The sequence below is a fragment of the Callorhinus ursinus genome, unplaced genomic scaffold (genome assembly GCF_003265705.2).
Source record: "Callorhinus ursinus isolate GAN/ISIS: 27379988/994484 unplaced genomic scaffold, GSC_fseal_2.0 scaffold20, whole genome shotgun sequence".
Classification (NCBI taxonomy): Eukaryota; Metazoa; Chordata; class Mammalia; order Carnivora; family Otariidae; genus Callorhinus; species Callorhinus ursinus.
The window spans coordinates 4,212,289-4,234,189 of NW_027397082.1; positions in this window are offsets into that span (position 1 = coordinate 4,212,289).

Below are 21,901 nucleotides of genomic sequence, written 5' to 3' on the forward strand. Positions count from 1 at the left end.
TTTAAGAGCTTTATGAATATAACTCAGTTAACCCTCCTAATACCCCTTAGGTAGTAAATATTATGACCAAGCCCATACTGCAGACGAAGACACTAAGGCTTAAACAGCTTCAGCCTGGCTCCAAGGTCTGTTGACACACAATCAGTGGCTCTCAACCCACTGTCCCCACACCAGCAGCATCCACATCCCCTGGGAGTTTGTGGGAAATGCAAATTCTCAGGCCCAGATAAGAAGGTCAGCACTTCGTTCTCCATAAGCCCTCCGGCTGATTCCCAAACCTGCCTGCAGTGGAAGAAGCACTGGGCCACCCCTGCAGAACGTATCCAATCACCAGAATTACCTGTGATCCAATCACCAGAATTACCTGTGATCGTGTTAAAACGACAGCTTCTTAACACCACCCCGCCAACCTACTAAATCAGATTGGGAGAGGAAGGGTTTAACAAATTCCCCCATCAGGCAAGTTGGGGAAACATGCATCCAGGTTGTAACATTTTACCACCGCCCTGGGAGAAAACAAAGATACGGCTTGACACAGAGCATAGGTGTGGCCGCCGGATGGCAGGTTTATCTTTCCTGAACGTCTGGTCAAACGGGGCAGCTGGTCCTCCAGGAGCTGACCAGCCAAGTCACAGGTATAAATCTTCCGGCCGGACCCAGGGTACGGGCTTGTGCACAGCTTCCCCATCAGGAGAGCAGACCGTGTGTCCCGCAGGAATGTGAGCACCGCCCCAGTCAGATGCTCGCAGACCAGGCTCCCCAAGCCCCATGCTCCGGGCAAAAGTGCCTTTATTGCTGTCTCTTGGGGAAACATAGATCATCCTTGCCAGGGATTTCCTGTAATAAATACCTTTGTCATCTTGACCAAAGACGCTGTTTACCTGAACCGCCCAGGGCTGAAATATTACCTCTGCCTCCTTCGGTGCTGTCACCTGTTCTCTTGCAGTGTTGGGGCTTGGGGGAGACCGGGGGGGAACGGATGAATCACCTATCAACAGCATCATTGCCCCCCACCCAGATTTCTCCCCGTTTTCACCTACTACTGCAAATCAAGAGGGGAATGATGAAAAAATAAAAACAGGTATAATTTGGCAGAACTTTTAAGATGAACATTTCTATATTAAAAGGATAAATCCGGCCATGTGGCTTTTAACCCAACTTTTCATTTATGATGCATTCTGGAATGTTCATGATGCTCCATCTGCCCAAAACAGATGGAAATGTGCTAGGCTGGGCTGCAGAGGCCTGGAGTTTAGGTCCTGCCTTGCCACCAGTTACCAGGTCGTGTGGCCTTGAGCAAGTCTTTGAAACTCCCCAAACCTTGGATTATTTAACTGTCGGGCAATGATAATCACACCCATACGGCCTACCTGAAGGGCTCATTGGGGGGCTATAGGAGAAAATGGCAGTGAAAATCACTTTGCAAACTGTAAAGTGCAGTCCCCGTGTGAGGGGTTATCATGGCATCAGAGCAGGGATGGGCCCCGTGCAGATCCCAGACCTGGAAGTGTCAGACACAGAGGAAGGTGGATGGGCAGTGAAATGTCCCAGGGTAAAGGTGGGAGCCACCCGCTCTGTGGGAACAGCTGATTTCACAATGAAATAAATCCATGTCCTCAGCTTATCAGTATGACATCGACTGGGCCACAGCCAAATGGACCCAGGGAATCATCTCTCAACCCAGAATGAGTTGGACCCTTAGAGTCCAGCTCTGGCAGGAGACCTATGACAGGTCCCCTGCAATGTCTGCTGCAGTCCGCTCATGCCACCTGGGGACCTCTTCCCAACTCCTGCCACCAGTGACGTCACTTGGCATGAGTAGCATGAGGTGGCCACGGTGGAAATGTTTACACGCCAGGATTAGCAAACACTGCAAGTCAGGGTGTTTGGGGTTTTTTGTTTTGTTTTGTTTTGTTTTTTTGTTTTGTTCCCCAGAGAGCTAGTTGTTAAACACTTACCAGTGCATCACTGGGGTCGCAGCAGAGATGGGGTATAGCTGCTGGAATCTGGAGGCCACTGCAGACGTTGAAGAGTGGACAGAATAGTTCTTCCTCCACTCGAGAGTAGGGGAACCATCAGCCCATTAAACTCCTGATTAGTATAGGGAGACCTTTCAGAGGAAAGAACATTTATTTCATAAACCACTTACACAATGAGAGATTGCCTTCTCTCTATAAGACACTGAAGCAAACCCCACTCCCCTAACACACATGTTCCAATATCAGACCCAGTGCCGCCACCTCCAGGCAGTCTTCCAATAGTCCTTACCTTACTGTTCAGAGAATTCCAACATCCTCTCGTCTCCTACATAGATAGTAGAAGGTGGCTTGTCAGGGATCAGGCTTTGGAGTCAGGATGCTTGAGTTAAAAATTCTGATTTGAAGGGCGCCTGGCTGGCTCAATAGGAGGAGGGAGCATGTGACTCTTGATCTCAGGGTTGTGAGTTCGAGCCCCACGTTGGGTGTAGAGATTACTTAAATAAATACACTGTAAAAAAAAAAAAAATTCTGATTTGACCACCTGAGTCTACGAAAGGGTAAAGAAAGGCTTGGGAAGTGCTTAGCATCACGCCCAGCACCCAGTAAGCTCACTAATAGTGATGACAGCAGGTTCTCTGAACTGTGTCATTTCACAGGCAAAAGCCGTGTCTCTGCAACTGGGTGAAAGTTTCATGAGGACAGGGACCTTGCTTTCTCCCTGCGTCAGTCCCCTACATTGCCTATAAAGGCCTGCCCATCTCTGTCGTTTGGAAGAGTGGATGAGATTTCAGTCCTCTAAGCTCACTGTCCATTCTCCAACAGATTCTAGCACATTCCCAGATGACCTCTTCCCCACCTCTGTGCTGGCCAGGGTTTCACTAAGGGCTCCCCTCAAAGGTCGGACGTTAGCAAAGGAATGCCCCCCTTCTTCCCTGGTCCCATTTCTTTCCCCAATCTTGATTCTCGGTCTTGTTCAGACCTACGTGGGGTTAGGTTCAGAAGCAGACCTTGAGATGAGAATTCATTTACAAGGGCTTTAATAAGGAGGTGCTCCCAGGAGAGAGTGGAGGGAAGCAGTGGGTGAAGCAGGACAGAGAAGAGAGAGAATCAAAGCAAGGGTGCCATCCAGGTGAAGTTCCAGCACCAGCTCAATCCCACGGGAGCTCTGCGGAGTGAAGCACACTTTGGAGTTTGGGCTTCCATACTCCCGCTCTAGTCAAATACTGGCGATGGGCCACCCAGGGGATGTTAACTTCTCAGGCATTTTCAGCCCCGTGCTTGGGCAAAGGGCTCCAGTGCCTAGAAGCAGGCGGGCGGTCAGACACCGAGCGTAAAGGGAGCCCCATGGGCCTGGGCAGAGCGTCCGCAGCAACCCCTGCAGCTTCACCACTGATCTCTAACTCGAGGCTGGAAAACAGACTTCGGGGGGAATCCTGCGCTATCAGAAATCTCAGCCCTGCCTGCTCTTCGCTGTGTGATCTTGGGCCAGCCTCGGTACCTTTCTGAGCTTCAGTCTGTAAAAGTCAAGATGATAAGGCAAACAAACTGTCGCTACCTCTCAGCGTTGTTGTGTGGCTTAAATAGAATTATGTGGGGCAAAATGTGTTGCAAACCGCGGGGGCTAGATTCCTGTCCTGCAAAATGCAGCCTGCTGTCACCAACATAATCAAACCTCGATCCAAAACTCAGCTTGGGATTTCCTCCCTTCTCCCCAGCGCACTCCCCCTTGCTGACTTCATTTGCTCTCTCTCCTTAAAGGCTTCTATGTTTGCCCTGTAGGCTGTTAAAACTCCTAATTCAAAATAACCCGATAAAATGCTCTGGGGGGCTTGCTGGTTCCAAACAGATATACTAGGAGGAGGTTGGCCTGAAACACAAAACTCAGAGCTCCAGCTAGGACAGAGGCGGATCGCTGAGCTCTCTGCAGCCGGCTCATTGCATCCTGATCGCGGAGACACCCAGCCTGGTGTTGGGAGGGTGAGGGCTGCCTGTCCGGGGCTGCGTGAGAGGTGCTCGGGGAGCAAACTCCGCATATCTGACCTGGAAGCCAGCCCAGATAGGACCCCTGGCCTAGGGTCATGGTGTCCCCCTCCACATTGCCCATCCTGCAGCTGGGGACCCCCTCTCTTTTTCCTGGAGCCCTCCTAAAGCTGACCCAGATCCATGGGGTGGTAACCCAATGCACTCTCAACATAAAGGGCTGCTTACGCCTTGCAGAGGAAGATGCACCAGATCCCCAAGGGCAGGTGAAGAGGACCAAGAAACTGCTGACTTGATCCATCTTATCCTTATTTGTGTCAGCCTGCTGACGTGGAAACACCTCAGCAGCACAAGGACTGGCCTGGGCACCCAGATGTTTTGGCCTGAGCCCCTCCCTGGCCTTGCCGAGGACTACCCGGGTGGGCCACTTCCCAGCTCAGGGCCTCATTGTTCTCACCGGCACAGTAGGGGTAATATGTCTCCCATCAGCAGGGTGGTAAGGAGCACGAGGGAAGGAGCAGCCTGTCTGGGCAGGCGAAGGTGGGAGGAGGCTCAGGAGCAGCTTCCACTCCAGAATCACCTGCCAAAGGCTCTACACACATTCCCCGCAGCGAGCCCTGCGGGATAAATATCATGCCTCTGCAGATGAAGAAACAGGCTAGCTGGCTCCAAAACTCACGCTCTTTCTGCCTTAAAGGAAAGCCCTGGGGCGGGCGGCCCAGGTCTGGAGAAATCAACAGGCAAGCCTTCCGTCATTCGCCGGTTCAGTGAGGCATTCTGGAGCCTAGCCACGCTGCGTGAGACAAGAATGACACACGCCACGGCCTGCAGGGAGCATTTTCCCTCCCGCTGCAGCTCTGCCTCCCTGCGGTCTGGGGCCTGGTCTGCGGTGGCCTCTACCATTCAGCTCTGGGTCACAGGACAGAGCCTGAGCAGAGCCGCCCCTGGGGGTCCTCAACCCAGCTGCTGTTGGACTTTTGCTGGGCAACTCACCAAGGCAGAAAAAAGACTTTACCGTGAACTAACAGGCTGCACTGAGAATCAGCAGGTCTCAGCCTAAGGACAATAACGACAAGAATAGCAATAGACAGCTGGTGCCAGGCACAGAGCTAGGCACTTTCAATAAATGAGCTCTATCCCCTCCACCATCCTATGAGGGGATTTGCTGTTCAAGTTCACACAGCCAGTGAGGAGCCGTGCAAGGCTCAGAGGCTCGAAGCCTCGTCTTTCTGCCTCCAGCTCCTATCCCCTAATCTGCAACCTCTCTCTCTCTGTCCCTGACATGCTGACGACTTTGAGCAAATCCTTCCACTCCCTAGGCCTCAGTTTCCCCATGTGTAAATTGTCGAAGCAGGATTTGCTGAGATCTCTTTCAACTCTGACAATCAAGTGTCTTGATCTGGGAGATACAAAGCAGAGGGTGGCGTATGGCTGCCCGCCAGGACCCAGAAAGGACCAGAGCAGGGGACACAGAGCCCGGCTGGGCCAAGCCTCTGTGAATGGAAGGGGAAGCCTTGGAATGGAGGTCAGTCTGGCCAGACGGCTTCTCCCTGGAAGCCAAATTTCTCAATGACGCCCAAGTTAAAGCCCCTTTGTGACATCCCCGTGGCAAGCTGCTTGCTGTAAGGCATGCCTGCACTAATGAGCTCAGAATGTCGAATTCCATCAGTCAGGCAGCGTGGACAGGAAGCGATGAAACATCCCGTTCAGGGAGGAGGTATGGCTCTCTTGCCTTTTTCTGTTTTTTAGTAACGTTTGTCACTGCTACACATGAAAATAAAAACCAGATGGAATCCTGAGCTGAAGAGAGGGTCTTCCCCATCCCTGGGCAGTAGGACAAAGCCCGAGGCGGGCACCTAGGGTCACCGTGCCCAAGAGAGGCTGCCTGTCCGCTTCTCAGCAGAGAGGTCTCCCAGCCAGGGCCACCTAATGACAAACACCTGGGTCTTACCTGCTTCCTCTCTGCTGGGCCTCGGGAGGTCGTGGAGCAGGTGATGAGCTGAAATTTCCCCACCTCTTCCAAACTCCATCCGGGCCATGAATGCCCATAGCTCCTTTTTTCCTCCTGGGAGTCTCTTTTCAGCCCCTGTTCAACACACAGCTAGGGCCACTCACCAGAAGCACACTCCTGTGAGGCCTACTTGCAAGCACGGGGCACCGAACAGGACACACTGGACCGAGGCCCAGCCAGGACCACAGTCTGAACCTCACCTCCTCCAGGAAGCCTTCCCTGACTATCACTGCCTTATCCTTCAAAGTCGTTCTATCCGTTAAGACCAAGCCACATGACTTCCCACTTAACACCAATTTGCCTTGCGTACTAAATATGTCATGTGTGGCTTGCAGAGATCCTCACTCAGACTGTTGGCAGCTCCTAGAGGACAAGAAGCACTTGATACTTGCCTTGAGGCCCCCCCCCCCTTGGTCCTTAGCACAGTGCCTGGTTTATTAAAGCTGCTCCATAGATGTATGTGGGGAGAATGCAGTTACAGCTTCACTTCGAGACGCTATAAGCATTTAGATGACGTTTGATAAGCTCATCTCCCCACTACCTGTTATGCGCTGTGCACTGGGCAAAGTATTTTAACTGCATTAACTCAATCCCACAACAACCCTATCAGGTGCTATTCCTCCCAATTAACAGATGAGGAGAAGAGAACCAGGACTTGCCCGAAGAAGGAAATAAAACAGGAATTTGCACCCAAATCTGCAGGCCCCTCACCACTTCCTGTGTGTGTGATTGGAGGCCCATATCATGCCTCAGAGGTGCCTTGTTGAGAACAGTCCCCTCTCTGTTCTGATGCAGGAGGGTACAAGGGAGGGTAGAGTGGAGGTCTGGCCAGTGCTCCTTCCCCAAGCCTCAGTTTGCCACACAGCTCATTTGGTTTCCTGCACACAGCGGTGCCGACTCACTGAAGCTCCCACCCATCGTAGGCAGGCTGCAACCCAGCAAGACAGGAGAGGCCAGTGGCCTCTTCCTTGTTCCCCAGCAAGCATCCTAGAGGCCGGGGCAGGATCTCCTTGGGCCTCAATTTGCTCATCTGCAAAGTGGGAGGGTCCCTTCGCACTCAGAGGGTTGATGAACAGAGAATGAGAAAGAAGGCTGACGCTAGCTTAGGCACCTACAGAAGCTGAGATGGAATCTAAGCTGGGTTATTCTCACTGTCCCCTCTTTCTCTGTGTCTGTTCCACCCTGGAATAGCAGCAGCGCCCAGGGCAGCCACCGCCAAAATAGAGGGCCAACAGAGTGGTGAGCGAGCAGGGCGCTGGGCTTGGTCAGTGAAGGAGAAAGGGGCACCAGCTCTCGAAAAGACCGTGCAGCCAGGCCCCCATTCCCCAACAAAGCCCTAAGCACTGCCCTGGACCTTTTCCTGTATTTTCTCCCTTCTCCCCCAAGCCCCCCGTCGGAGACCATTCCAGATGAACCGCTTGTCTCCAAGCCAGGAAGCTTTCCATAGTTCTCAGTCCAATTCGTCTCAGCCTTGGGGCCTCCAGGATAGGGTTGCCCCGCAGCCTGTCTATCAGAACATCCTCTACCTGCTGGACGCGTCCTGCGCCCTGCATGGGCCGGCAGGATGTCCTCCACAGCCGGTATTCAGCTTTTATCAATCAAATACAAACATGCAGCCCTTTAGAGCTCTATTCCTAGCTTTTCTGGGCATCCTCTATTTTTATTTGCTAAATCTGGCAGTGTTACTCCTGGGGAGCCAGGCATTCTGAGACCGCTAACCACGCCACGCCACGCCCTGGGTGAGGGCAAAGGGGTCATTTCTACACGGACCATGTGAGCAGCTGTGTGTGTGTGTGTGCCTGTGCGTGCCCCAAGCCCACCGGGAGTGTGCGTGTGTGTGGGGGCAGGTATGAGCCTGTTCAGCACGGGGGCGGAACCATCTCCACCAATCTCTGAACAAAGCATGGCGGCTAGGGGAAGACTCACCAGGATTTTCCAATCCCCTTTCACATTGGAATTGTTCCTTGTAGCTGAGGATCCCTTCCGCGAGGTCCACCCTGAGGGCTGCTCAGAGGCTCCTCCCCAGGTGCTCTACATAGGCTGTTCAAGGACCATCACAGGCCAATCAGGCTGAGGAGATCGCTTGGTCCAACTCCTTCACTGCCCAGGTGAGAAAACTAAAGCTCAGAGAGGGGAGGCGACTCGCCCAAAGTTACACAGCCTTCAGGCAAAGAGCTGGAACTAGAATCAGGGCCCCCTGGTTTGAGTCCAGGGCTCCTCCTCCTGCCTAATCTGACTCTTTTGAGCAGGACACAGTCACAAGAAAGCTGAGCTCTTGAGTCATCAATGGCATCCACTCAATCCCAAAACCACGGAAATAAATAGTTGTAATAGTGGCTAGCATTTACAGAGCTCTTGCCTCTTACTGCATGCTGGGCTCTTTAATTCACCAGGCTACTCCATGTCGTAAGTTTTATTATTGCCCGCATCTATGGATGAGCAAACTGAGGCCGAGAAATTTGCCCCAGGTCTCACAGCTGCTAGGTGAGCGGCATGCAGCCCGGGCCACGGTCAGAAGCTGGTCTCCTCACGCCGACCAAACTGCGCTCCTTAGCCGGTTCTTCAGATGCCTCCACGGCTGGCGTGAGGGAGGGCCCATTAAGATGGGTCATCAGCAAATCCCCAGGGTCCAAATCCTCTCTCTCTCTCTCTCTCTCTCTCTCTCCCTCCCTCCCCGAGTCAAAAGCAGCTCTATCTCCGGGCCCCTTCTCCTCTTTCTTGCCCAAGTCATTCATTGCAGCTAAGATTTTTGAAGCCACCTCACTAAGAGATTTTCCGAGACTGCCGTCCTAGACAGGAGGTGGGAAATTATCGTGTTTCTAGCTTGTAAGCCCGGCCTTGCAACTCGCCCCTTGAGACAAGACACCTTCTCCTCTTTCCTTCTGAATGGCCCTTCCCTATGCACCCGACTCCGCCCCCATCTTCCCACCATCCTCCGTTCAGGCCAGCCACTTAATTCCACGGTCATTTGTCCCAGCGCCCCCGATGCCACACAGGTGTACTGTGTCCGTACCTGCTTTCAGGAAAGTAAGTAGTTTTTTGGTGGGCAGCCAGTTAAGGGGACTGGATGCAGACAGAGAACAGAACACAGCCCCCTCCCCGGGGGACTGCCCTGGGCATGTTATCAGGCGCTCTTGAAACCCAATGCCTGGCCCCCGGGGGGGGGGGGGCGGCAGGTGTGCCCCAAGACAAGGCTGGTTTTCCTCCGCAGGAAGAAGCATCCCCTGTGGGGAGGGGGGAAGGGGTTCTGCTTCCTCCTGCCAGGTGGGATCTCACCTCCGAGGACCCTCTGGCAGGATCTGCTTGCTCTCTTCTCCCCCTTCCCACTCCATTATTCCCCCCACTGCACCTCATCTCCCCCCTGACATTTCTGGGGCATTCGGAGTTAACCTCCTCCCACCTTCCTCTACATCCTGCTCCCCAAGCCTCCCCTGACTGCCCCCTCCCCTCCAGACCAAGCCTGTCCCTCCTCTGTACAGGATGCAGATAGGCTCTTTCAAGGTCAGACAACACCTCAGCTAAAAATCCCTGCTCTGCCCTGTGTGGCTGTGTGACCTCGGGCAAGATTCTGAACCACTCTGAGCCCAGGTGTCCTCATCTGTAAAATGGGGATAAGAGAGTCCCCACATTTAGGTTATTATTGCGAGGATTAAATGAGATAAGGCGCATGAACTTCAGAGCCCAGCACAGAGCACATTTAATAAGCATCACTGCTAATACAGACACCGTAATAATACCTTACAGGACATCCATGTGCTAACGTCCCCCTGGTCTCGACTCTTAATTTATGGCTTCCCCAGTATTGACTTTTTAGAGCTTTATTTTTACATTATAATTTGTTTGTACTTCACATATATATATATACATATATATGAATTAAGCTTAATTATATTCCCTGTGGGCCACGTCAAATATTTTTTGTCATGAGACACACAGACCCACGGACACCAGCAGAAGTGACAGGGAAGGAGAGAGGGAAAAGGAAGAAGACAGCAAAAGGAGGACTGGTCGGGGGAAAGACTGAGCAGGTCTGGCTAGAGTCAGTCACCCAGGCCAGAGCCTGACACGGGGGAGGCCCAACCCTGCTCGCACTTGCATCTTAGAGCCCCATTGCAGAGTCTGGATTTACCCGCTTAGAGAGAGGGAAGCACTTGGGGCAGCAAGGTGGAGAAAGGATGGCAGACTTTGTACTGGGAGAGGCCCCAGAGGGCTGGCTGCGGCATCCAGGTAGACTTCCTGAAGGTGGAGGACCTGGAGCCTGCCCTAAAAGCACAAGGAAGATGTAATGGGACAGCAAGGGGACAGAGGGAGGCATCTGAGGCCCTTGTGAGCAAAGATTGGGTGAGGGACGTAAAGGAATCCCCTTCAGGAAAGCTCCCTACCCTTCCCCCACTTCCCACACATACACACCCTCATACACCCCATACACATATACACATAGACACCCCCACACACACCCATACAGACACATGGCTCTCTGGAGGGGCCTCTCCCTCCCCTCAGCACCCACGGTGTCATCCACACACACCTGACAAAGCTCCCAGGCCCTTGTCCTGGCGGCAGCCCCATGGACCTTCTCAGGCCAGGCCTGGTACCTGCTGCCACCTTGGCATGCTTCTCAGAGGCTGCTGGGAGGACGGAAGAACATGAGGGGAGGTACAGTGGGGTGGCCGTGGGAAGACATTGCTCAGCGAGTCCCCAGGACATCCTGCCTAGAGGGTCCAGAGACTCCAGACAAACACCACAAGGGCTCCACCCTCTGCGTCCCTCCCCCATTGGGCCTCCTGTCTGGGGCACACGGAGGGGCTGCAGATGCGTCTCCAGAGGGTCGACCCAGAAAGACCCCCAGCTCTGCTCCCCCGGAGGCCTGCAAGGCCCCTCCGAGCACCTCCAAGCCAGCCCGGCCCCACCACAGTCCAGATATCCATTTTTCCTCCACCTTCTCCGCACAGGTAACTGCCGGGCTCTTGAAGAAACTCGAGAGGCTGGCTCCCTTGAAATGGAGGAGGTCAGGAGACACATTTCCTAACTTTCTCAAAAAGAACTGTTTGGGATAATTAACACATCACCAACACCAAGGGATTGTTTTGTATCAGAAGACATATAATTAAGGAAACAATAGCAGTCTTGTTGTCTATTTTGTTCCTAAAGAATGCTAATTATGTTTAGCACCCTGACACATCCAAAGGTTCTCCCCAATATTTAGAAATCAAACAGAACTTGGCTGCAAGGCATCGCTTTGCTTCGGCTTAGAACAGGGAGGGTTGGGGAAGCAAAACAGGCCTCAGACAGGTCTTCCAGTCGGCTTTTCAGCTTTTCGGCCACTGATTGCTACACTGGTGAGGAAGGGCACTTGCCATTGTTAAACTGCACTCACTGTTGCTTAATTACACCTTCCGAGCAGCACCTAATTTGCTTAGGGTGCAACTGAGCTGCCGTGGGCGGAACGCCTTGCCAGGACACTACTTAGCAATGCTGCTGCAGCCAGAGGAAGTCAGAAGCCAGGCTCAGCTCTGCTCTGAGAGGCTCCGGCCCTGTGGCCGTCGCTTCCAGGGCCCTGGACTCCGGCAGGCCACAAGAGAGGAAAAGAGGAAAGCAGCCCTGGCCCAGCTCTTCCCCTGGAAGCAAGCTTGGAGCCAGAGAGCTCAGAAAGGTCCATCTGGAGGTGTTCAGAGAGCGAACCGCCCCCCGCCCCCCGGCCACCGCAGGGCTGACCCTTCCAGGGGAGCCCTCCCCAGCGGTCCCTCCGAGGAGGCGGCTCTAGACTGTGACGGTAGCCCTGCCCAGGTGCTGCTCAGCTCTCCTGGTAGCCCCTGCTGGAGCCTGGTTCCCAGGGGTACCCGTGCTAGGGCACAGCGGGAAAAGTGGTGCCTAACGGTGCCAAGGGGGACAAGCATGTGACCATGGGCGGGCACCAAGGCCCCCGATAAGGGAGAGAGCCCCTTCCTAAGACCCCTCAAGCCCTGCTAATGTCTGCAGTGTGGCTAGCCTGGCAACATCAAGCTCTTCGGGCCCTACAAAGGAAGGGGGAGGCAGCCATGTTTCCTCCCAAGATGCACACACAGGGATCTTCTTGGAAGGAAATTCTCCAAACCGGAGGAGGGCATCAGCGTGTGCAGATGGGTCCTCCCTGTGTCCCAGATGGGCTGCCTCTCCTACTCACAACCCTGGGGAGCTCATCCCCAAGAGGGCATAGGTGTAGGCCCATATCTACTCACAAATCAGTGCGTGACCACATCGAGAGGAGGATTATTAAGGAATCATAGTATCGTGGTTAAGCTTTCACAAGACTCCTATTAGAGACACATCCTAAAATTTTTTACTAGAGAAAAGGTATGAGGTCTGGAATTTGCTTCAAAATAGCAATGGGATGGGGAGTGCCTGGGAAAGAAAGCTAGAACAAGACTGACCTTGAGTTTACCATGGGTATGATTCTGCTCAGGCTGCTGTAACAAGTACCACCAACAGGGTACCTTAAACAACAGAAATTTATTGTCTCACTTCCAGAGGCTAGAACTCCAAGATCAAGATGTCCACGGGGTTGGTTCCTTCTGAGGCCTCTCCCCCTCTCCTGATGGCGGTCTTCTCTCTGTGCCTTCACATCGCCTTCCCTCTCTGTGTATCTGGATCACACATACAAATTCCCTCTTTTTATAAGAACGCCAGTCATGATGGATTTTAAAAGAACACCAGCCCACCCTAATGACCTCATTTTAACTTGATAAAGACCCTATCTCCAAACAAGGTCACATTCTGAGGTACTGGGGCTTAGGACATCAACATATGAACTTGGAGGGGACAGAATTCAACTCATGACAAAAGTTTTGAAGATGGAGGGTGTATACATTATACCATTCACTCTGCGGTCTATCAATCTGCATTTTTTTTTTCATAATAATGGGAGAAAGGGGCATACGGGGAGGCAACGCTCCAAACAATTGTCACATCACCAGATGAACTCCAGGGAGATAAGACTTAGTCTCCAGGCCTCAGAGAGAAATCCTAAAACTCAGATCCGTTTCAGAAGAGACAAGGCAACTTTGATGGTAGTGAGTTTCCCAACTCTGGAAACATCCAAGCCCAGGCTGCATGACCACCCGTGGGGCCTTCTGTAGGATTCCTTATCTGGGGGAAAGCTGGGCTTCCAACTCTTGGTTGCCAAAAAAGCCAAGGCTGTCTTGGGCCACAGTGATGGAAGTACAGGCAGCCAAAACGTGGATGAGAGAGTCCTGTTCTACGTAGGACTGAAGGGAACCACTTGCACCCGGGTGCTCCGTTCCGGGAACCCCACTGCAAAGGAGACATTAAGCATCTCAGAGCTACAGCCTTACATCTGGAGTGGGGCAGCCAGGTGCTCAGGGAGGGAGAAAGCATGCCATGGCATTCAAAAGAGACTATGGGACCCACATCTACCAGTTTCTTTTGTATCCTCCTAGAAAGATTACAGGCAACTTCAAACAAACATACACACCCTTTATGTAATTCTTTTAAAACTAATGGTATTCTATGTGCACTCCTTTTGCTCTTATCAGTGGATATTTACCTATCTTGGAGATCTTCCCATTTTAGAACATTCTTTTTAGCTGCTGCATAAATCCTATTCTGGGGTAACTTGTTGTACCAATCCCCTACTGATGGATATTTAGATTGCTTCAGATATTTCCCTATAGTGAACAATACTAATTAGTCTCATACACAAATCATTTCACATGTGAATGATTAAACCTGTGGAATAAATCCATATAAGTAAAAGGGAGAAAGGAAGAAAGGGAGGGGGCAGGGTGGAAAAAAAGGGAGGGCAGAAGGGAGGGAGGCAGGGAGGGAAGAAATGCCTAGAGAATGGGGCTGGGCTCCAGGGAATGGCTCTGCACCCTTGCTGGAGACAGATAGGAAAACATGGGTGAAAAGCGCAATCAGACAGGCAGCAGGAAGGGCAGAGTGTCAGGATGGGCTATCTTAGTTCCTATTTCTTTGGGTAACCCCAGCACCACCCCGGCTTAGCCTCTTTGGCTGGTAGGAGAGAGCAAGTCCGGAATCTGGGAGGGAAGGACACAAGGGCCTCTCCTGGCCCAGCTGTCCTGCATCTCCCCATCCATCTGCACTAGAAAGAGAGGCCAGAGAACGCAATGGGCAGGAGGCCAGTAACAAGAGCCTGACCAATGGCAGAGGGAGGGCATAGGTTGACCGAGTGCTTCTAAAGTGCTGGCGCATAGTAGGTATTTAAAGCCAAAACAATGGCTGCTCACTCCTTTCTCACACTTGGCCTACGATCGAGCCCAGGGGCCAGGGAAGGGGTCAGAGCTCCTGAGATGAGCATCAGGGCCAGATGCAAACCCCCAGAGGCTCCTGGCCTCGCCTGTACCCTTCCCTGGGGCCTGGAATCTAGTAACCTCTCTGGACTCTTCTTCCTGAGGTTTACACTGAGCTCACTCAAAAGAAACCTGTTCAAACAGCTGATGGACGGTGAGCAAATGAGGACCTCAGTCGTGGGTCTACACACACACAGATCACACATGTGCAGGCTGGTCTAGCCACTCCTACCCTCATGAGGCTGCCCCGTGTGTCTGGCCTGTAGTCCATGCTAAAGAAAATCTCCTTCTCAGCTGGGAAAATTCAAGATGGGGGGCAGGGGAGCAGGTTGTGCGGGTGGCAGCGTGGTGGGCAGAGAAGGGCCTTGACAGGGCTCTGGCTTTCCATAAATTTCAGCACTGATCACCACCCCCCCACACACACACAAATAGCCAGGAGGTCCCTGGAGCTGAGTAAGTCCCCTCTGCGCAGCCCCAGGTGCGAGGTATGGAAAACGATGTCTCAGTCGACATGGTGCCATTTCCGCAGCCGTGGCCTTCCACTTGAACTGATCTGCAGCATTGGTCACCACTTCTGTTTCTCATGAAGACAGAAGCACGGTCATTTCGAGCAGTGGACAAGAAGTGGTGTGGAGTGAGTCCTTTGCAAGGCCGACCAAAGGGGGCCCAATGAGGCCAGGAGAACCAGGGCAGTGAAGCTAGCTGCATCCCCAACCCCTTACATGGTCCCCACCCACACACTTAGTCATGCCTTCCTGCCACAGTCACCCTATGCTCACCTACACACACACACACACACACACACACACACACACACACTCTTGCAGGTTCTCACCCACAAACACGAAGCGTTCACACTCAGGCACTCCCAAACATTTCACATGCACACGAGCCTTTGCAATTAATTACTCAGCATCGCCAAACATACTTGCGGTTACCACCTCTCTGCATGACATGGAGTAACTCCATAGTGACTGAGACCCAGGGCTGTGGCATCCAGAACCCCAAAGCTGGGTAAAGGGCGGGGGCAAGGGCCAGTCCCTCGCTAAGTGCACACCAGTGACTGAAGGACGGCTCAGAACAAAGCTGATTCTCAATAATAGAGGCACTTTCAATAATATCAGAGCCAACACACAGAAACCCTGCCCAAACTCAAGTGTGTGGAATAGAGTGTGCGCTGCCTAAAAGGCCGGGGGTGGGGATGCGGGGGAACAATGCTCCCTGAAATCCAGCTCCCACCTCACTCTCTAGGGCACAAAAGGGATGCCTTTTCCTCAGCTTCGTAGACACAGTATGGGCTGCAGCAGCCCCTGTTTCCCCAGGCCTTGTGCCCACTTACACATCCATGTGTGTGCCCCACGTGCTGTGTGAGCACATTAGGTTACAGCCACTCATGCATGCTGGGTACACAACCAAACTCAGGCACAAAACTCTCTTCCTTATTATGTTCACTCCAGGGGACTAAAGCCCAGAGCCTTCAGCTTGTCCTTGTCCTGGGCTGATGATGATGATGATGCCCTCAACCCCCATCCCAGGCCTGGCACCCCACAGGCAGGCCCCCAGGAACCCTGGCTCAAGAACAGGATCCAATGAGCAGGATCCCCCATAAGTGACTCCACCTGTCCCCTGTTACCTGGCACTAGGATGAGGCCACTACCTGCACAGTCTTAGGGGAGGGGAGAGGCTGGGCCTTGTGGGGCCCTCTAGGTGGCCAAGAACATGGCCTGCCCACTTTTTGAGTCGGCCTGCAGTGGGTGCACGTGGGTATCGGAGGGGAAAGGGAGGTACTGTCTCCAGGAAGCCCTGATTCCCACTTCCCAGGACCTCACAGCCTCTTGGAGCCAAACAGAGGGGAGGCTATGTCCAGGTCAATAAGCCAGGCCCTCTGTCCAGGCTGCAGGGTCTGACCACACACACACACACACACACACACACACACACACACACACAACACACCCAGCCCCTAGGTGGGCCCAGGGAGCCCAGGGGAGGGACAGGAAATAGGCCTTGAGACGCCTGGCTTTAATGACCTCACTGTGTGGTGACTCTTGACTTCTTACTTTCCACCAGCCTCCCTGCAAGAAAGACGCTCTCCGACCTAAAGAGACCTAATGGGGGCCCAAAAGCCCCCGCCTCTGTCCAAGCACGGTATCCTGAAGAGAGGCAGGGGGAGGAGGGAGGATGGAGGATGATGCCCCAGCCAACACCCCCTCCTACCTCCACCATTCAACGGGGACTGGACAGGGTCCAGCCCAGAACCACCCGCTGACTGTTGGTGGGGGGGAAGAGGGGGGCAGTCCCGGCCTCCTGCCTGCCCCCCAGCTCCAGGCTAGCTCCTCCGGTTTAGGGGAGAGAGGGAGGAGCATCCACACTCTCTGGGGAGCAGAGCGGAGCCCCGCGAAGTGACCCCGTTTCTGAATGAAATTGAGCTGCCATTTTCATCTTCTTCCCAAATGTCAGCAGCGTTAGATCAGATTAGGAGCTAATCTCTTGCCAAAATTCATTTCCGAACAAGAGAGGTGGCTGCGGGCGGGCGGGTGGAGGTTTGTTGTTTGTTTCAGTATCCCTCCCCCCGCCCGACACACAGAGACACACGCGCTCTATCTCCGCCGCTGCTGGGGGGGCAGTGGGGGTGGAGGCCGACTAGCCCGCACTGAGGGCCCGAGGGGGCCTGGGGGAGGTCCGGCCGCCGCGCCCCCGGAGCACCAGGTCGCCCGCGGGGGGTTGGGAGGGCACCCGCCCGGGCCGCGAGCTCCGCAGTAGCGCCGAGCCGGCGCGATTCTTCTCCGAAAGCTCGGACCGCTCCGAGGCCCCAGGATGCGCCCTGGGCGTCCTTTCCCGGCGGTGAGGAAGGGGACCCGGAACCAGAGGGGGCAAGGCGCGAGGGACGGGCGCTGAGAGGGCCGCAAGCCTGCCCCGCATCCTCCCTGAGAGACCGAGGTCCCTCCCCAAACCCCGCCTTCCCCCTCCCCCAAGCCCCCATCCTCCCACCCTGCGGGCCAGGGTGGTAAAAGGGAAAGGAAAAGCAATTGCACCTAAAGAGAGAAGAGGAAAGGGGGAAAATAAATGCCCAAACGAACTGGTCAGTACCTTGCAGGCCTCATTTGACAAGTGACCAGAACACAGCCGCTGGCCTGAATGCATAATTACCCCCAAGGAAAATTCCCCATCTAATTTGATATTTGGTTCTTTGCAGAAGCTATAGCCTTCGTAAATAATATACAAAGTAAGAAACCTAATCCCGCCTGCTAGAATGTTTAATTCATCATTATGCGAGCTAATTGGAAGGTGATTATATGGTAATTGCTCATTAGTGGTGTATATTTATCGCTGTACCTTATGTCAAGGCCATGGGAATTGTGTAGAGTCTGTTCTCTCATTTCAAGGATCAGTTTCAGAAGCAGGAGCGAAGCAGGCAAGATCAAGTTCTTCCTGACGTCAGGTCCAGCAGAGGGCTATGAAGACCCGCGCTATATATATAGGGCCTGAAGCGGGCTGGGGGCAGGGGTGGCCTGGGACCAGGCTGAGGCAGGGAGCCGGGAGATACCGGGCAGCCAGACCACTGCCAGGAAACCCCGTCTTTCCAGGGAAAGAGAGGGAAGACGTGGGGCTGGGGGCCCTGGACCCTTTTCCAAGCGCTTAACCCATCCCCACTCCAGGCTCCTCCTGGGCCCTTCAGGTGCGTCTGGACCTCTGGGCTTATGCTGGGAGGAGCCCTTACCCCTGCACTTTCTCTCCGACTCCTCCCGCGGTGTGCGGAGGGTCAGTAGATGTGGGTAGAGAGGGGGATGTCTAAGGCTTGACGTGGACACTGGGTAGGAGATGGGGAGCAAGAAGGTAAGGTGATTTGGAGAAGGAGCTAGAACTTGGAGCGTTGGAGGCTTGGGCTTCCTCCTCCATCTGATCCCAGAAGAGTGGGGCAACTCCTACCTCCCTGCCCAGCCAAAATTTGCTCTCAATTTCCCACCCAGAGACGTAGGGCACTGGCCCGACAGGACTGTGCTGTTGTTGGTGTCCAGGGAGGGGAACCCAGAATCGCTCTGGGGTAGGCGGCAAGACCAGGGCGAAAGAACTCTAGAAGCCTGAAGAAAGGCGGGACGTGAGCCCAGCCCAGCCCCAAGGCCAGCGCCTGAGCTGGGAACTTGAGAGGCAGGAAGGCCGGTCTGAAATCCCGAGGGTGAGGAGGAAAGACGTGGGCTGGGTCTGCGGGTGGAGGTGAGGGCAAGGACGGGGCGGTGGGCCTCCGGCCGCTCGGAGGATCCCGCCCGGACGCTAGAAGACCAGCCTCCCGCCGAGCATCCTTGCACGTGGGCGCGATCTTTGGCGCGCTCTGGCGCCCCCTCGGAGGAGTGCGACGCGCCATGCCCTACCCGGACCCCCGGCCCGGGGCGCCAAGCACCCCTGCTTGCAGCCCCTGGGGCCCTCCCAAGCCCCCTTCCCACTCCCGCTGGGCAATCGGCACTAATGAACAAAAGGCCAATTAGACGCTGGGGCGCGGCTGATGAATGGACCTTTCGCTTTCAAGCGTGGCACCGCCTCGGGTTTCCTGGCGTACAGGGTCGCGCCGGGAGAAGCCGCCTCCCCGAGCGGGGTCACGGCTGGGGTCAGCGGGTTCTCAAAACTCCCACTTCCCCTCGCTGCGGGTTTGGTTGGGGGAGGTAAGTCCGGCGGCCGAGCCCTGGGCCTACACCAGCGGCCCCGCAGCTCGGCCTCGCGGCACCCCGACCTCACAGGCCCCTTTCCCTCTCCCGCCAGGCCCCCGCTGCCCAGAGGCGGCACCCAAGTAAATCTAAGGCTGTTTGCGGGAATAATCAAGGCCGGCCTAGAAAAATGCGCAGTTACCCCAAAACGGCTGCTGTTACCAAACTCCGGAGCGAGTGGTGCGCTGTAGTAAGTGAACCCAGGCTTCTGTCTGGACACACACACGCCTAGATCCCGAGAGGTACAAAAGCTGCCCTCAGTGCGCGGCAGGGACGCCAGCCCACGGGGACCTCCACCCAAACACAGAGAAATGTTCCCACGGTTCACACACACGCTGAGGGCCTTCCCATTGCCTGAGATCCAGAACTAGAGCTGGACTCCCAGAGGCACCCTCTGCGACCGGACTTTGGCACACACATTCCGAACACGAAGTGCATTTCTCCACCTCCGTGGACACTAGAGCCACGCCGCTGCACGTTGTCGCCCTACCTCGATATAATCTCGATGCCCAAGGCAAGCTGGACACCTTGACTCACTCACACAACCCACAGGGGTAGCCCTGACCTCTTCGGCCTCAAACACGCCATTAGCACATTCAGCACCTACGCATCGTATCCTGACTTAAGTCCTGGCTCAGACACACGGTTCCATCTCCACACGAACACAACTGTTTCACGGACCTAACTCAGGCACTCCACCTACACCAACACACGAGCCTAGCCTCTCACTCCAGCTACTTCCACCCGCTTATTCCGACTTGAAACTGCCCACAGGCGGGCAGCCCAGCCCAGATGCCCCCACCGCGGAGCGGGCCCGGGCCCGAGCCGCCGGAGTCCCTCCCCGGTCGGCCCGCGCGTCCGGAGACTTTGTTTCCTGCGACTCTGAGGCGGGGACGGGGAGGAGCCGAGGTTTCCAGGGCCGCGCGCAGGCCCGAGCCCCCTTTCTGCCAGGCCCACTTGGCGTGGCCGTCTGCCTGCCACAATCCGCCCCTAGCACAAAAGTGGCCCGGCAGGTTCCGGGCCGCCGCCAACGCTCCCGCTCCGGCTCGGCTCGGCTGCCAGGAGCAGAGTCGCAGGGAGCTGGGGGCACCGCACACCCAGAAGAAAAGGCAGAAAGGGGGAACCGTCCGGAGGTCCAAGGCTTCTGCCACCCCAGGAGTTTCTGGTGCCTCGGAAAAACCCAACTCCGACCCCCGTCCGCCCCGCGCCTGCATACGGGACCCTTGGCTGCGGAGGAATAGGACCCCAAGCGAGAAATGCACACGGAGGCCGCGTGTACCTGGCAGGAGAACCTCGCAGGGGCACACGGGCACCGTACACTCCGCTTGACTTTCTCAGGGTAACGCAACGGAGAACCCACCCCAAATCCAGTTGGCTCAGGGGGCTACACGGGAAAGGCCCACCAGCAATCAACAAGGGAGCAGAATGCGGATCAAATGTAACCTACATGCCCATTTGGGGTAACAGGCGGGACACAAGGCAACCCGCGTGCAGTTCCGCCATGTGCAGGGAAGAACGCAGGACCTGCCCCTCGATGCCGGTGGAGCCCCTCCAGGGGCATCTACGCCTGGCACTCGTATACCACGCAGTAGTACACAGACCTGGGGCACCCAGCTCCCACGTACCCCTGCCCAAAGGGCTCCAGTCCCGCATGCGCTCACTGCGGAGGGCACGCAGCCGCAAGGCACACGCGCCCCGCACCCTGCCCCGCGCCCTGCGCCCAGATAGTCATCGTGGGATGGCATCTCGCAAATATTTATATTCCTCAACGCCACGGCAGCCCGCGTCCACATTAGACGCTCTAATCCTGCCACTTTAAATAGATGAATTAATAAAGCAAACGAGCGGCTAATAAGCTGACTGTCCTGCCTTTTTGAGGCGGGGGAAGGACTCGAAAGTGCGCCAAATTTGTTTGCAGTGGATCAAGGCGAGCCGCCTCTGCTTCACTTTCTTTATCTTAATTCCGACTTGAAAAGATATAATTATCTAGTTTGAACAGAGCTGCTATCAAATCCTTCTTTGGGCCGGGAAGGGGGGCGTTGGAGTGGATTGCGGCTCTCTGAGCCGCTCGGTGCAGCCGGAGATAGCGCGTAATGAAGATGTGGAGGCCTGAGATACAAAGGGCATTAACCTCATTAGCATGAAACCTTTTCTTCTTACCATTGTGGGACCCTTTCAGCCGCCTAATCCCCCCTATTTTCAAAGCTTGGTTTGTAATAAAGCTTTTAGGTTTTTTTTTTTTTCCAGAGCTAATAGTATTCTCTGATGATTTTATTGCTGTTACACTACATAGGACGTTTACCAAAAAAAAAAAAAAAAAAAAGAAAAAATCTTGGTCACCCTATCCCTTTTCTTGTCCTTAAAAAAAGTATATAGCTTCTGCAGAAATACGCCTTTTATTAAGATGGGAAAAAAATTTTTTTCTGGAAAGGCCAGTCGGAATTTTGACATGTCTGTGCTCCGTGTTTGAGGCATTCTGGGTTTGGGGAAATGAGTGGAAGGAGAAGGTAACTTGTTTAAGAAAAGGGGAAGAGGTTGTGTGGCAGCGACTGCAAAGCACTGGGGACAGCCATCCGACAGGGAGGTCTCCTTGTCAAAGCAGCTGGAAAGCCCACTTGAGTTTCCAGGATACCCAGGGTAGCACCTGTCCCTTTGAGAAGCAAGCGTGGAACTCTCCGCACAGCTCGCCTCACCCCAGCATCCTCCTGCAGCCAAGTGTCCCCAACAACACACACACCTTCCCAGAGCAGTCTGCGTGAAAATGTGCCATGGACAGCCAGGGTTCTCCAGAAGAACCGAGACGGAGATAAAAAGGAGAGACAGGCAGAGATAAAGAAAAAGAAAAAAAAAAAAAAGAGGGAGAGAAACCAAGAATGAATTCTACTTTAGAAGAGAGGAGGGGAGGAAAAAAAAAAAAAAAAA